Source organism: Euprymna scolopes, chromosome 26 (genome assembly GCF_053919585.1).
Source record: "Euprymna scolopes isolate OS-2025 chromosome 26, ASM5391958v1, whole genome shotgun sequence".
NCBI lineage: Eukaryota > Metazoa > Mollusca > Cephalopoda > Sepiida > Sepiolidae > Euprymna > Euprymna scolopes.
Window position 1 is genome coordinate 56,417,830 of NC_136507.1, and position 18,330 is coordinate 56,436,159.

An 18,330-nucleotide genomic window follows, 5' to 3' on the forward strand; every position below is an offset into this window, starting at 1 on the left:
ATCAATAGTAAGCGTCTGTTGTGATAACGCAAATTCATTTGGAAATGTTATCGAAGAGGTGGAGAGTACTGGAAATTTGGAGAGACTCGTTGTCACTCAGCTTTCAGGGAACATGCCAGGTTGTTTTCAAGGAGAAATCTTTGATAACTTGTGTGAAAGCTCCTTGAGAGCCAATAATAATGATAATTTTCTTGTCTAATTTTGTAAAAGGCTTGCCTGTTAGGAACGGCGAGAGTGTTAAGGTATAACTCGAACGTCTAAAGACAAAGGAATTGACCTGATGTTAAAAAACAAAAAAAAATCCAACTAAAATCATCGAAAAGTTGAGACTACTACGAAATAATAATAATTTAACGCGTAATTATCAAAGTTACGTAGACGCGAGAAATGCACACACACGCGCGTGCGCGCGAAGTTGTCTCATAATGTTATTAATATAGAGATTAGAAGATTATTATGATTGCTTTTTAGACAGTAACAAAACCTCATGTTTCTATTTTCTTTTCACCTCCGCTGGTGTATTATTAATCGACTAGCGTTCTTCCCCGTCCCTTTCTTCCTAAGGTATTTCTTATCACTTTGACCACCTTTTCAAGCCGTTCTGCTAGACCCCCACACACACACACACACACTCACCCACCCGGTTATTCTCCCCCCCCCCTCTCTGTCTCTCTTTCTCTCTCTCTCACTTGTCTTGACACCTGTCGCACGCACTGGCCAACCCCTAACACTTTTCTCATAAAAATCTATACCCCCTCTCTCCTTGTCTATCTATCCATCTGTCTGACTGTCTGTCGGTCGGCCAGTCTCTCTCTCTCTCTCTCTCTCTCTCTCTCTCTCTCTCTCTCTCTCTCTCTCTCTCTCTCTCTCTCTCACGACGGCGTCTGCTCTTTCGACTCCCGCTTTTCATCTTTTCTGCGCGCACACATGGGGGTTCATTTCTCTTCGTCATTTCAACGAAGCTGATTATGAAAAGGGAAACCTTTTTATGGGTAGGGCGTACACAAACGCAACAACAAGAAAAGGGCCGGCGTTTTCTCTCTCGAGAACAAGAAATGCAAACATAACATTGAAAATTATTACTTAAAGGCCAGAAAAAAAGTGCCCGGAATTACGGAAAAAATAAGCGCATACATGTTCCCTCTTTTTAAAAATGTTTCGTCTCACATTGGAAACACAGGATTATTTTAAAAACTAATGTATACCCCTACCCCTTCCAAAATGAAAGGCTAAAAAAAATGCTTCGCCAGTGTTCGTACAAATATTCATATAATCTCAAAGAATTACGTCAGTAACTATATATATATATATATATATATATATATATATATATATATATATATATATATATATATATATATATATATTGTTAGCATTTCTGATAACCTGAAACAAACAAACAAACAAACAAGAAACGGCTACTGTTGACTTTTCACTCTAAAGAGTGAAGGATTTCTTTACGAATTCATTTCAAATGGCGGCGGTTGTCTGAATTACTAGTTGCTTTCTCGCTTCCCCTCACTATTGGAAATGGTTTCCTCTGGAGGCTAGGAAGTGCATTTATTTTTTGCTAACTTTTGTGTGACGGGACGGATGTATATTTATTTATAAACAAATAAACACACGTTTTTTTTTTTTTTTTTTGTAGAGCGGAGAATGGCACTAAAATAAAAAAAATAAATAAATGAAAAATGTTTTAATGTTCGTAAAAAAAAGGAACCCGTTGAAATAAAACGAAGTTATTTTCTTGCCTTCAGTAATTAAAATTGACTTTCGACTGGATTTATTGAACAGTTTTGAAATTTCAAAAATAATTACTTTCTCAACTTAATTAAATCTTTTAAAATTAGAAAGAAATTAATTCATTTTTTTTATTAAAAATCCTAAATTTTTAATTGTGTGAATTAATTTTTATTATTAGTTTTTATTTGTATTATAATTTTTTTTATTTTATTATTTTTTCATTCTTTACGTAAATTGCAACATTTTGACCCCACCCCCACCCCGTGAAATTGCATAACTACAGTTGTCATGTTTTTATACTTTTCCCTCTAGAACATATCGCTTTCACTTAAAAAAAAAATATATATATTTTTACATGACCATCAAGTAATAATAGTTCATCCATTTTTAAAACTTATATACACTTACTGTCTTTTACTTTTAAAAAATTGAACATTTTAAAGAAAAGAAGAATTCCATTGTTTTTTTTTTTTACTTTGAACCCCTCCCCCCCGATAAAACTTTTCTTTCATTTCCATTTTCTGTTACCGCGGTAACAAAGTTATTATTTTTTTTTTTATTCCCTGGTAAAACTTTTATTAACAATCACGCAAACGTTCAATTAAATAATAAATTAAGTTATTTTAAGTTTAATTTCTATCTTGTATATTGCATGTAAGATTTTAAACCACTTTATTTCCCCCTCTCAAATGGAAATATCGTAGACCCCCCCACACACACACACAAAAAAAAAAACTTTTGAAATTCGCGTTATTCAATCTCTTGCGCTTGAAGTCCGTCCGATGTCATCACCCATGAAGTTGTTCAAATATCAACACCACGTCTACTTGACTTACCCCTAGGATATAATGTACAATATTTCGACCTCTAACATTTTCATTATTAATTTTTTTCTCTTTTTCATCTTCACAACCAACAACAACAATTTCCTTTCTTTCCTCCTTTCTCCTTCGCTGTCGCCAGCAAGCCTTTCCGACATTACAACGATTGATGCTCGATTTGTTCGGAGAAAAAAAGACGTTATCTTCATTATCTCGTTATCATTGGAACTTTGTTGTTCCTTATTCTTTCTAACCCTTAATGCTTTTTTGCCACTCCGACGACCGGTCGTAAAAAGCTGACCCTTCCTCAAATCGGGTCCCCTGTTGCGATCTTCGGCCCTTCATGCTAGACAAGCTGTTGTGTACGCGTAACTTGCGATTTTTGCAAAGGAAAAAAAAACATAAACCTATTTGTACATATACTGGCCATTTTTGTTTCTTTATTATTTTCTTGGCATACTTTATTAAAAGAAAAGAAAAAATCCACAAAAAAAATACGCATCCGTTTGGATACCTGGATTCAATAATACAGAGATAAATCACGAAATTCCACTCGGACTAAAGCGACGGATTTAAGCAAACTAGAAACTTCACAACAAATAACAAGTAAGTTCACTTTTGAATTAAATTGGTTATCTTGAACTTTTCAGCTTTAAAATGACGGCTATTGAAACATTATCTTAACCAAAAGTATAATTCAAGAACCGAATAGTACGGTAATAGTATAATTCAATTATGGTATTGTTTGGTCATTAAATTATTGCCTAAATCACATTATGAAACTAATAACTAATTTGGTTAAGGAAATGTTGTTTCAATGGTAAATATCTTAAAGCTAAAAAGTTCAAGATAACCCATGATTTAAAATGTATATTTTGTTTTTATTGATTTAATCAATTCTTTTTTGATACGACACATGCGCATGATGAGAATTGATTTTTAAAGCACATATCTGCCGTAATAATCGAGTTTGCCAAATCAGTAATTACATACTTTGTAAACGATAGTTTAAAATGGCGAAGGGTCATGGGGAAAACGGAGGTAAAACTATACAAACACCGTGACAGCGAATTAACCCTACCCCTAACCCTAACCCTAACCCTAATCCTAACCCTAACCCTAACGCTGTCACGGTGTTTGTATAATAATACCAAAACGGATGCCGACATTAAAAAAAAAAAAAAAAAAAAAAAATTGTAATGAATGGGCACCACCCGGATGATGTCGATAAGAGTCAGTCCCGGAAATGGCTGAAGCAGGTTACAATTTAAAAGCCACTTTTTAGGAAGTTTTTTTTTTCTTTCATTCTTTTTTTTAATTTTTATTTTCTGTAAGAGTCCTAAGATCTTTTGTAACCTTATTTATGACTTAACCATAACCCTTTACATGTTTAATGTCGTCTCCATTTTACGTGATCCCCCTCCCTTTTTTCGCAGCCTCGTAAGTACTGAAATCTGTTGGGTGCCCATTCCTTACAAGTACCTTTTGATAAATCTTCTTTTTTTTTTTCAGAATTTTATTTCGATGTTCACGTATCAATAAAACAAAAACGAAGATTGAAATAAAATTTTGAAAAAATACAAAACAAACAAACCTTAAGTTTCTTCACATTAAATTTATATGGGTATTGGGTATTGGGTCGGTAGAGAGTTTAGTTCTACATTTGCTATAATAAAAAAAAAATATTTATTCATTTATTTTGCTTACCGTTAACTATTTCTGCACGTTATCCAAATGTTTTTAAACATCGAGCGGGAAACCTGTCGGGTTGTGTAAATAGGAAGTCATGGGTCGTTGGTTAACATTGTAACCACAAACAAAACTAAACACAACCGAACTGGAAGGAGTAGGCGCGCAACAATGTTAATTTGCTATACTATATACAAGCCGTAAACATTAAATAATTGAAAAATCATTATCTTTGGAAAATCTGTAAATTATTAATGCATAATCATTAGAATTTCGCTTATTGTCCAGAATTCCTCCTATAAAATCTGGGGTTTGTTGTCAAAAAACAAATATATAACAAATGTTATCAAAGGCCAGATACGTTACTTTTCTACTTAACTGGATAATTTTTTAGTGTTTTTATTTAATATAACGTGTTTATTCGGCTCGAAAAACCGATGTATTTAAAAAATGCAAATGGCGGCATGCTCGCTGTTAAACACGGTAAGTTTGGGAAAACGAGTTTAAACAAAAAAATTATACAAAATACTGTTAGAAACTCATTCAATATATGTTAGGTGGATATATATTCGGTGGGTTTCTAACAGTATTCTGTATAATTTGTTTGTTTGAACTCATTTTCACAAACTTACCGTGTTCAACAGCGAGCATGCCGCCATTTTTCTTTCAAAATATATCGATAAACACTGATTTTCGAACCAGATAAGTAAGAGTAACTTATCTTGCTTTTGATAACATTTATTTGTTATATATTTGTTTTTTTTTTGTTTGTTTTTTTTTTTGGCCACTTTTCCGAATCTATGTGTATAGTAACACAAACCCATGAAGTAGTTTTTTTTTTCTTTTTTTATAAAGAAAATCATAATGCGAATTCATAGGCATTACAACATAAATCAAGTATGAATTATTGCTGAGTCATCTCTCTTTGTTTCTTGATTTTTTTTTTTTTTTAATAGCAGGCGAAGAAGAAGCACTAAGCAGTCGCTCAGCGGATACGCATCAATTTTAATTTTCTTATTTGAAAATAAAACTACTTGATCAATTTACGTGATTTTTGGAATATGACATTTTCGTTTCGTACGAGTCCATATATCATACATATTTTTCATTTTTGTTTTTAATATGGGTGAATTCTGGACAAGAACCGATTTTTTTTCTTTTTTTTTTTTCTTGCTGTGATTAAGATTCGAACTTTTGTCGACTGTATACCAATCAATCATTTAAAGCTAAACACCATTTGGTGTTAGAATGATGTGAGTTGTCTCTCTTGGATTTATATCCGAATTATCTCCCTTTGATTTATTTTGGTCAATGTTAAAGAATACGTTTTCCTACCAGAAAATTAAGAAATCCTCTGTGTAGAAGATTCAGAACGAGGCTGCATGCTTTCAGACTCTTTAAAATCTGATGGGTGTTTTGTCCAGCTTCTCAGAGCATGCCTTTTCAAACACTGGCATACCCTGTCCCTAGATTACGTCTTCTGATATCAGTTGTAAAGACTCTCAGAAACAATATAAAATAACATTTACTTTCACGCCTTACACTTGATTCTCTCTGATCCTGGCAGCACGCTTTCTTTTCTCATATTTCGGATAGCAATGTATTCGTTATGTGGTACTATTTACATGTTTCCATAACAACTTTTATGTTTGTCTTCAAACTGTTAACATAACTATTTGCTAAATATCTCGTACGTTTCCTGAAAAAAACAAAAAACAAATTATTTTTTTTAAATCTCATATCTTTGAAAATCCAGGAAGATGTAAAAACAACGAATGAACAGAGCAAATTTTGTTTAAATGTTTTTGACTTAAATAAGGGTATGACTCCAATGATGTCGACCATCGTTTTTATAACCACAGTTATATTAATCAATCGATCAGAAGCTTAAAAAATTATTATAAAAAATGTTGAATTTTGGATTCAATCAGTTCGCCGCCGGCTTTTGTCTCTAAACGACTAAATCGAGACTGCATTGATTCTTCGCCGCCATCTTTGTTACTAGGAATTAAGTAACACTCAAGATCGGGACTGCATGAATTCTTCGCCGCCATCTTTGTTACTAGGAATTAAGTAACACTCAAGATCGGGACTGCATGAATTCTTCGCCGCCATCTTTGTTACTAAGAATTACTCAACACTCGAAATCGTGACTGCATTGATTCTTCGCCGATTTGATTTACTGCCGCCATCTTTGTTCAACATAATGTCTCAACACTTAACAATGGTTCTGTTCACTCGTAGTCTAGTTGTGTGGTTTCAGAGTGTGAATCTATCCCGACTGAAGAATGGAGATAATTTGTTGCTGAACAAATACCACTTGATATTACTGTAAAGCAACATGTTGCATTAAGCCATTTTATTTTCTATTTTCCCACAAAAAAGTTTAATTAAAAATCCAATTAACCATGTCTGTTTCTCTATTCTAGCTCGAGGCAAATTTCAAAATAGCTTTATCTTGTTTACGTGTTTGAAGATATTTCCAAGATGGTCGTTCTATGCTGAGCGAAACATTATGGTCATGAAGGAAATTAAAAAAACAAAAACTCATAAATTTGTGGAAAATAGTATTATCAATTGTGCAGAGTTAAAATTGATACAAGCGCGTATTTAACCGGACAAATGACTTCCTGCTTTGAAAGTGATTCTCACTAAACGGTATAGCTTCTACTGAAAACCCAGATGAAAATGTAGGTCATGCATATAAATATTTGAAAACTTATTTTCAATGAAATGTGTTTATTTTGCAGAATTTATTTTCTTTCATAAAATAAACTGAAATATGTTTATTTGCAGTAACTATTTTTCATAAATATAATCAATTTAAAATTAATAAATGAATATTTACGTTGCATTGTTCAAAAATATTTTTTCACCTATGATAAATAAAAAACGTAATGGAAAAGAAAATGTGGATTAATCCAAAAATGATTAAACTTCATAATAATCACGGATTCAGCAGATGAAATTGCCGAAAGACTACACTGTTCAGCGTGGGCTACTTTCAAAGCAGGATGTCATTTGTTTGGGTAAGTGTGCATTTGTTTAAAAAATTTGTAGACAATTTTTTTTTTTTTTTTTTCATGACCCTTATGTAGCTCTCCGCAAATATCTTCAACAAGCATACAAACTAGTATAAAGAAATACTTAGTGCCGGCTTTAATGGTTAAGTAGGATTCTTTACTGAATCTATTAGCTTTTTTTTTTTTTTTTTTTTTCTGAGAAGCATTGCCCAGGAAGTTTTATATGAATTGTTTGGAGGGATGGCGATGATTTACTTGTTTATGTGTGAAACCATGAAAGTCTACCTTTTTACGTTAAAGACTTAGACGAATCCTATGGAAAGTAAAGATCAGCGAATGAATGTTACCAGTATCAAATGATGATTAGTGTTTGAAAGCTATAAGCAAAAAGGAAAGTTTCTTTGTTCAGTCTGTGTAAATGGAGTCAAATATAATTTAACTGTGTGTAGTATTTGCAAGTATTGAATCCGTAAAAAGTTCGCTGAAATTACTTGCAGGTTGAGAGAGAGGATAGCCAGTTTGTGCGTAAGACGGTGGAAACGGATGAGAATTCAGATCCTGAGAAAGTATATTTGGATGGCGAATCTATTGAAGTTGTTCAGAAGTTTCGTTAACTTGGTGATACTATTGGAGCACAGGGAGGATCTGGTGTTATTATGATTGCAGGAGTTAGATGTAACATGATGAAGAGAACTTCTGTCATTACTAACCAGCAGAGCGTTACCACTGTTGACCAAGGGAAGCATCTATGAGGCACATGTTCGCAGTTTGATAATGTGTGGCCAGTGATGGTTTCAGACATGTATTTGCATGGCAAAAAAAAAAAAAAAAAAAAATGAAAATGATAAGATGGATGTGTGATTTGAGATAGGTTTAAAATTGATGACCTCGGTGAAAAACTGAATTTGGACAGTATAAGGGAATGTGTGTGGAACAGGAAACTATGATGGTATGGGCACGTTGAAAGAATGGATGAGAGTTTTGGGGTTAATTATGATAACCGGGTGGGTCAGTTTGCAAGGAAAGGCTAAAGAAAACGTGAAATAAGAGTGAATTTGAGAGAAAGAGGGATAACTAAATGCCTAGTCAGATAGGTTTGTTTGGATGTTGATATTTTTTAAATTGTCCAACACATCCCAGCATGCAAAACAGCCGTTAAACCGGATGACGATGATGATGATGAAACATATTTTTGCACCCCCACCCAAGAAAAATTGAATGTAATAGTTTTATGCGATAAATTTGAAAATGGTGCTTAAGCCGATGTAAGTTCCAACTTTCTTCATGTGCATCTTGTTGAACGCAAGAATTGAAATTTCAAACTGACTGAATCAAGGATTTCATTAAAAATGAATGAGTTTGACTTACAAAGTAAGTTCAACAAGACACAACTGAAGAAAGTCGGAAGCTTACATCGGTCAAAACATTGGGAGAAAAACGTTCAACTTGTTTTCAAGAAATTTGTACTCTTACCAAGTATCCCAATTCTAAACTAATATGAATAATCTTAATATTACATGCAAACGTTGGGGTTGGGCCCATTTCACGTGTGACGTGGCTGTTACCTTTTTAACAGTGTCGCTATATATATATATATATGTATATATATATATATATATATGTGTGTGTGTTTGCAAATATATGTGAAACAACATCTAAGAAAGATGAGGATGATAGTCCGCAATAAAAATAAATTAATAGTGTCGCTAGTTCAACCTCTCCGACCCCCCCCCCGCACCAATGGTATCGTCACAAAGGAACAAACAAACAAAAATAAACAGGAAATGAATAAAAATCCGACTCTGCACCTTTTCTTAGTGCAAACTAAATGGCTTTATTCGTGGTTCTTACAAAACAACGCATTTCATTATATTTCTAAATTCTTTTCGCACATAAATGTGCTTCTTCAAAAATCTCTGTAACTTTGCCGCCTGGCCAGTGCTTTCTCACCGTCGTTTTCACATGTCCATTTTGCCCGTAAGTACTTCAATTCTCTTCCTCGCCACCTGGTATATTTTTCTCTGCTTTTCTTGTGACACAAGTTCACATCCACTTGCTAATTTGCATATGTACTTTAACGGCTGCTGCTGCTAATATTTTAGCACCTGCGCCTATACACACTGTTACACACATACACGAATGGTAAAATCAAAAGTTTGCTCTACTTCAAGTTAATTCAACTTACCTTGATAGACACACAACCTGTTTTATATATTGCTTATGTATATGCGATATTAGTTGCAAGTTAAATTAATTTGCATATTGGTTTTGAAAAAGGACATTTTCTTTGTTATTGTTTTCTTTTTAATTCAAGGATTATTTTGATTTTATAAACAAATATTTCTGTTTCACACAAATATTTCTTAAACAAATATTTGTGTCCAAATTTGCCTTTTCTTTCACAGACCAACTTGATGTTCAACAAGCTGCGATCTATTTCTAAATTGCAAGTAAAAATGCCAATTGATTTTTATTTCTTTACGATTATATCTAAAAGGTAAATAAATCTGTATCGAAATTACTGAGATGTTTTATTCATACGAAAAAAAAATTGTTTTCAACAATGAAATGTTTATCTTTAATGAATGTTCCAAGTATTACATGTAGCGACATCTTGCAAAGTGATAGCAGGCCGCCAAAGTCAGTCCATTTATTAATGAATGCAGTGAATCTTTTAGAGACTTATTATTGGTTAATGGGTTCCTGACATGCCTGATCCTCCTACCTTTGTAGTAAATGCTCACAGTTTGAACTGTTTCAAGTCCAGAATGATTTAAGTCTTGGAGTAAGAGGAAGGAGAGATAAACTGACAGACCAATTAGCCTAATAACGAGAAAGAGCTTTTTATGCCCCCCCCTTTTTTTTTTTTTTTTCATTTTTACCGCTGTTAAAATATCTAATATTATTAGGAAGACTCAGCGTTTATTGGGATTAAATACGAATCGCTACGTCTTTTTGAATCCAGCCGACAACACCATATTACCTTTTTTAATTATACATTTCTACATTTCATAATCAATTTTTGTGGTATGACCCGAAGATGTACCCAGCAATGATTGGATGAAGGTGTACCTAAAATAATATTTAAAGAAAGCTTAGTAACCGGCTATAGTCGAGGGCGATTAGAAGGCTCCCTTTTCATTAGCTGCTACACCTAGATGTAGAGGGAAGGCGTCACGCAATTCATAGGATTATTCCACTTACTCTTGATCCTCCTCTTTTTATGCTGAGTGTTTAGTAAGACAGCATCAAGTTTTTTAGTGTTTATCATTATTTTTTTTAGTGTTTATTATGCCTCAGTGAGGATTAAAATCCTGTTCTTTCAGTCCATTAGCAAACATTTTTGCCATTATGCTAATAGGACTGCTTAAAATGACATTAATTGGAATAAATTTTGATTACATTTAGTCTTTAACCTCCTTACGTTTTATTTGAATCCATGACAACTCCTGTGCACTCCTGCTCCAAGCCTTGTGCAATATTAAGATTTTAAAAAAATATTCTTACTTTTTAATTTTTATAATTTTAATTTTCAAGTTTAAAATAAAATTAAGTAAAATGTTGTATTTCCAAGTCATGGATATCAAGCCCCATGATATTAATATCTAAATGAAATATACTAATCCAAGTACTCCGGATTATATAGTTTCAGAAATATATATATATATATATATATATATATATATATATATATTTATGTATGTATAAATAAATAATAAATTATTTTTCCAATAAATGTTAATAACCTTTATACCTACAGTGGTTCATGCTTAAGCAATCATCAGTGCAGAAAGTAATAATTATTGCTGGTCGAGGGATTCAAACCTAGTCAACAAAGTAAACCTTGACTTTGCAGTTGCAGGCTAATGTTCTTCCCCTAGGCCACTGGCAATTAACCTTTTTATATGGAAGTCAATCAAAACATTTGGGAGACCATGTAAACGGGCTCTCATAATCCACAGCCATGAGAGAATTCAACTAATATGTATGCATTTTGCTTGAATACTCTCATCACTGGTTGACATTATGATGAGCCTTCTTACATAGTTTCATAAATATCTCAAATCAATTTCATTTAAGGGTTAGTTCCTGGTGAACAAGGGGAAGAGTACTAGCCTACAAAGCCCAAGATTGACTTTGTTGACTGGTTGGAGTCCCGTGATCAGCAGTAATTATCACTTCCTTCACTGATTGCATAAGAATGAAACGCTAGTATCTGTAAGTATAAAAAGTTATTAGTATTTAGTGAAACATCTTACAGTGTGTGTGTGTGTGTGTGTATGTAATATATATATATATATATATATATATATATATATATAACTAGCAGTTCAGCCCGGCTTTGCTCGGGCCCTATGTACTGTTTATAACTTTATGTGCATGTATTTAAAAAGTTTGACTTGTGTCCGGGTAACCTACATCTAAAATTTCAAGTGTTTAAACCTAAAATTGCCGGAGGAGTTTGGTAGAGTCTGCAAAGGTCAAATCTTTTGAACTTTGACCTCTTGGCAGCCAAATTTTCAGCCAAAAAGTCGATTAAAAAGTTTGCCCTATGCCCTGAATAGACTTTATGTAAACTTTCAAATGTTTAGACCAAAAATTGCCTGAGTAATTTGGTAGAGACCGCAAAGGTCAAAATGTTTTTTAAATTTGACCCCAATTTTGACTCATTAACATTTATTGTTTTGGGCTCAAATCAAATTAAAAAATTTGATCCATGTCCAAGTAACCTACATCTAAAATTTCAAGTGTTAGACCCAAAATTGGTGGAGGAGTTTGGTAGAGTTTTTAAAGGTCAAATTGTTGAACATTGACCTCTTGACAGACATATTTCTGGCTGAAAACCGATTAAAAAGATTTTCACAAATCTCAATACTCATTATGCCAAATCTCGAGTCTGTAGACTGAAAATTGACAGTAGTTTGGCAGTACACACACACACACACACACAATTTCTTTTATATATATATATATATATATATACTAGCAGTTCAGCCCAGCTTTGCTAAGGCCCTATGTACTGCTTATAACTTTATGTGCATATATATATATATATATATATATATATATATATATTATTAAAAAGTTTGACCCATCTCCAGGTAACCTACATCTAAAGTTTCAACTGTTTAGACCCAAAATTGCGAAGAAGTTTTGTAGAGTCTGCAAAGGTCAACTTTGACCTATTGGCAGACAAATTTTCGCCCCAAAACTGATTAAAAAGCTTGCTTCATGTCTGAATACCCTTTATGTAAAAGTTCAAATGTTTAGACCCAAAATTGGCTGAATAGTTTGCTAGTGACTGCAGAGGTCAAATCTTTTCAACTTTGACCCCTTGGCAGCTCAAATTTTCAACCCAAACCGATTAAAAAGCTTGCCCTGTGTCTGAATACACTTTATGTAAAATTTCAAATGTTTAGACCAGAAATTGTCTGAGTAATTTCGTAGAGATCACAGAGGTAAATTTTTTTTTTAACTTTGACCCCAATTTTGACCGCCTTAACATTTGTTTTGGGCTCAAATCAAATTAAAATGTTTGGCCCATGTTCAAGTAACTTACATTTAAAAATTCAAGTATTTATTCTTAAAATCAGCGGAAGAGTTTGGTAGAGTTCTCAAAGGTCAAATCATTGAACTTTGACTCCTTAACAGCCAAATTTCTGGCCGAAAACTGATTAAAAAGATTTTCCCAAATCTCAATATCCCATATGTCAAATCTCGAGTCTGTAGACCGAAAATTGACAGTTGTTTGGTAGGGAAATGTACACACACACATACATACACACGCACACACACACAATTTCATTTTTATATATATACTGCTAGTTTGAGAAGAGATATGATTGTTCATAGCAATAACCTTCAGCAGAAGAAGTTAACACAACGGAAATTGCTCAATTTGTATGTCACATTTGTTTTAAGATGTGCAAATCTGCAGCGGGACTGCAGAGTCATCTGAGATGGCATGAACGACGAGATGGGGAGAACTCAATATGACGGTGATCATCTGGAAAGATGAGCAATCATCATATGTGTTTTTTTGTTGTTGTTTTTAATTTTTTTTTTTACTACATTTTCACCCTAAGCACAGCAGTGCTACTTTGATGTAGGGGGCTACAATCTGGGACATAATTTGTAGAGGAAGCTGAGCAGCAAGATGTCTTTTTACATTACACTTGAACTCCTACATGCCAGTACAGTCGGGGAAACTGGAACTCGGAAGGGAATTCCAAAGTCTAACAGTTCTTGGGAAGAAACTTTTAGAGTAGAAGGCTTTCTTACATATAGGAATCTCTACTGTGTAGGAGTGGAACTTTGCTACTTGTTGGGTTTGTTGGGAGTATTTAAGTCGAGGGGGTACAAGGGCTTGTAGTTCGTCGGAGCATCTACCATCAAAGTACTTGTAAAACAGGCAAAGGGATGCAACATTTCGTTGATGGGACAGCGGTTGAAGCCTAGCTGATAGTGCGGGACCTATCAGGTTAGCGACTAATTTTGGAACCATGTCTTAGAGGGAGAGACTAGTAGCACATCCACCAGCCCAAATGTGGAAACGATACTCCATACATGGGCAAATGGTGGCCTTGTAAAGGTACAGGATATTCTCAGGCATAAATAACTTTCTAGCACGGTAGAGAGAGTCTACCTTCTTTGAAGCAGCCTAGTCAATGCACTCAATGTATCATGGCTATTAGTGGTGGAGAAGGTTTCTTGTAGTTATTAAAGGAAAGGAGTTTAATCTTAGCAGCATTTTATGTAACTACCTGTTTTTGTCCCCATTCCACTACAGAGGGCTTCCTGTAGGATTTCTGCCATTGCCTTTGGTACATGTTCATTCCTTTTCCCCCGTGTGTCTGTTATAGAGCATAGTGTTGTCAGCAAATATACCCATGTCAGAGACAATTTTATCAGGGAGGTCATTTATGAATTTCAAGAATAATAAAGGTCCAAGGATCGACCCCTGATGTACACCCACATTTATCATATATTGTTTTGATGTACAACCATCGAGAACAACCTGGATTCTTCTCTTAAGAAAGATTCATGTTAAGTATTCGTCCAGTAATAACATAGGATCTGATTTTAATGAGAAGACCATAAAGACATACCCAGTCAAAGGACTTAGCTATATCTAACCTTCACTGCTTTATCCAGTGCATTGTATATACGTCCAGTGATTACAGTTAGGATATTTGCAGTTGAACAGGCTTGTCTAAACCCATATTGTTGGTCGGACAAAAGTTTAGCAGCTGTGAGGTGGTGGACTAAAGCTTGATTAATTATAGACTCAAATATTTTGGCGATAAGAGGGAGGAGACTAATGGGGGGATAACTTAATGGGTCAGTTCTTTTGCCAGAATTCTTGTAAATTGGGATCACAGAAGCGATTTTCCAGCAGTCAGGGAAGCAAGATTTATTAAGGCAAGTGTTGAAAAGTTTGGAGAGAACTGGAGCAACCTCAGCGGAGCATTTTTTTTTTTTTTTTTTTTTTAATAGTACAATCAGGATAAGATAAAATCCACATGCTTTTGAGGTGTCTAGGTTTTTTTATGATCTCATGTACTTGAAGGGGTGATTTTCAGATCATCTAGTGTGGTTTCTGTCTGCAGACGAAAATCTGGTAGGGAGTGGTTTGCTGGGTCCAAAGTAGAGTTGCAGGCAAATCGCATGGCACTTAATTGCCTAATTATCAAGAATGATTCCAGTCACTATACAGACGCCCAAAGAAAGGTCTTCCCATCATTGTCAGTACCTGGTCTGGATGAAGGGGTTACCCCAAATCTGATGATTTGCCGGGCGGCTGTCACCCCCCCCCCCTCGTCCATGACCAGTCGGTTGCTACTGGGTTATTGGCACCTTTTGTGCCATGTTGGGCACCTGTTTGCTCCCTCTGTTGTGGTCCAGGTGACCATAATCAGAAAACTGTCTGTCTGAAGCCGAAACTTCTCAGTTACTGTACAAACACCTTCAAGATTGTTGGATAGTGAGGGAATTGTTGACTACCCATTATTTACTACACTGTTATAGATTTTCCAGAAGTCACTAGTTTCTAATTTCTGCACACAATGCGTTTTCTGGTGGTTTCGATATATTCAAAATTGAGTATTAAATGATAGCATAATTTACAGAAGCACTAGTATAGTTCAGCTTCAGACAGACAGATACAAAATCTCCGCTAGTGAATGAAATAATAAAAAAAGTAATTTGTAAGTCACGTAGAGGCGCGGAATATACAGACACATTAGAAATGATCACATAATTTTCTTAATATAGAGATTAAGCAATGACGTTAATCGTTAGGGATTAAATCTAATTCTTTTCTGTTATTAGTCGAATTAACTCTAATTACTTGAGGATTATTTTTATTTGTTAAAATTAAATATGACTAATCGGTTTTATTTATGACTTTATTCGACATGACGATGCAACAACTTTTTATTTAAGTAGGTTACATTTTGTCTCCTGGATACAAAAAAAATATATAGGTTCCACCTGCTTCATCAACCCGAGCTCATAATGAATTAATGATTTGTTTCCGCTCCAATGAAATAGCGCACTTTTGTGCTACATGTATCAAGTGACAACAAGCCACCTTAAATATCTAACACTCCTCATGTTAATTTCCAACAACACGATTGTTTTTTATGTGTCTGACACAGTCGGAGTAGATTTTGTTTATAACAAATCAAGGATACATTCTCGACAATCAGCCCGACACTCATCTTTGCGTAGTAGATGGTTTTGCATCTGTCAGCCTGGGGTATGGTTCTGCAGTGCAATTCTAAGAGGTTCACCCTCCCAGGCTTTACCTTCTCTCTTTGAGAAAGTGTTATTTTATCGCTAATCGTCTGCAGTACACATACCATCAAATGCTGGTGGGCTACTCAGGCATTTTTTGATGCCCAGAGTGCACACCTTGCTTGTGTGCTGTCTTTTCAATCCTCCTCCTTCTGATCTTATGTAACTTCTTGTGTCGATGCGATCAGGGAAAATAGTAAATACCAAATTTTTAATTTGTCATCGACTTTTGTACTGCTATTGCTTAAAATTAGCTTTAGAGGAACGTTAAAATGTGCCACTTGGTACGATTTCATAACGTGTTATCACCTCGAGCAATTATATTGGTGGAAGCACCAAAAGTAGAAATTATTTTTTTTATATACATATAGATTCATGATTAGACAAAATCTCACATTAGCAGTTTTTAAAAAAATTTTTTTTAATCGATCCCAGTACAAGGAATAGTCATTTTCAAATATTTGTGCCAAATATAAAAACCCAAACATAGCGCTTTTTTTTCTTTTCTCGTTTTCTTCCAGAGATAACATACATGCTTACAACACATCCTACCTAGGCCTTTTGAAGTCAAAGGCTCTTGACAGATGCCGTGAGAGACACATGAACTACTAACCAGGACCGACACACTGTTAACTGAACGTGTGTACACAATTCGTACACACACACTCTCTCACTAACAAAACAGACATGCTAATATATACTCTTATAATTCCAGTCAAAACAAATATGATTACTAGGTTCTTGTACAGAATTCACCCTATATTAAAAAACTAAAGTAAAGAAAAATCTGTATTATATACATACCCATGACAAAATGAAAATATCATATTCCAAAAATCATGAAATTGACTAAGTAGTTTAATTTTTAAATTAGAAAATCAAATTTTATGAGTAAATGAAGAATGGCTGTCTTGTCTGCCATTTTGAAAACAATCTAAAAAAATACAAAAAACAAAGGGAGATAACATAATTCAAACTTGCGAGATTTATGTTCCAATGCTATAGATTCCCATTTAGTAAGTTAAAAATGATTTTCTTAATAAAAATAAAACTACATAATCAATTTATGTATTCATTTTTGTTTATTTTTTGCGGACTGTTATCCTCATCTTCATAGTTGTTGTTTTATGTTTCAGCTGACTCATCCTCTGGCCTTTTTCAGGTGGTTAACCATGACAGGATAGGAATGTGGAGTCTTGTAACTCTAATCCTAGTAATTACTGCACTTGAAGAAGGCTAGGGGATGAGTTGTCCGAAACATGGTGAAACAACAACTATGAAGATGGGGATAACAGTCCACAAAAAAAAAAAAAAAAAAATGAATACACAAATTATGAAGCCTTATCTCAAAAGATTTTAAAAAAATTAAAAATATAATATATAATACTTGATCAATTTATGTAATTTTTGGAATATGATATTTTCGTTTCATTGTGGGTACATACATTATAGTTTTTTTTTTTAGTTTTGTTTTTTTAATATTACGGAAATTCTAGACAAAAAGAACTACTCGATTTCTCCCCACATACAAAACAACTCTTCATCTGTCGAGGTTTTTCCCCCTCGGCAACAAAAACAGTCTAGTCCATTGTTAAGATGGCGTGTTCACTGTTGACCGAAAAATGTTCTGTGCAGTTTTAAGAGGTCGACTCTCCCAGGTTTTTCTTTCTCCCTTTAAGAAGGGTTTAGTCTATTGCTAATCGTCTGAGGCGCTCCTACCGAGGAATGCCGACGGAACAGTGTAGGCATATTTTGCAAGCCAGAGTGCTCTTCTTCTAGAGTGCTGGCTTTTCAAATTCCACTTTCCTATCCTTGTATCAAATCACCCCACCATGGGAGGGAGACAAATAACTTCACCTAGAACTTTGAAAAACTCTTGAGTTCTCAATCTTTATCAACTCTTTATTTTTGATTGTCTTAACAATAAAATTCAATCAAATGAAAGAATGATAATTTTCAACAATGTTCAATGCCTTTTTTTTCCCTTTTTTTTATTTTTTTTTTTTAATTTGACAAAAATTTAATAAAATCTTGTCTATAACTATATAGGAGCTAATCTGGACTGTAAGACCAACTCCTATAATATTTTGTAACAAAAGGAAAATAAAGCCCTTTAATTAATAACAAATAATATATTTGAGTGACTTGCACCGCTGGGTGTAGGTTGCCATATCACAGTTAATGAAGTAATTAAGAGTCAGTAGCTAGTTTTATCTTCGAGTTGTATATTTTTCGAGTGGAGAACGGCCTTGCTC

The 18,330-nt window shown here is 34.1% G+C and overlaps 1 protein-coding gene across 1 annotated transcript in view; it reads left to right on the plus strand.

Annotated features, from left to right (window-relative positions):
* Nucleotides 1-2,717: 2,717 nt before the first annotated feature.
* LOC145248073 (uncharacterized) overlaps nucleotides 2,718-18,330 on the plus strand; it is a 430,627-nt gene continuing 415,014 nt past the window's right edge. The window contains exon 1 of the mRNA XM_080109850.1: nucleotides 2,718-3,170. The gene's annotated coding sequence lies outside the window, so the exon portion shown is untranslated. The remainder of the gene's footprint in view (nucleotides 3,171-18,330) is intronic.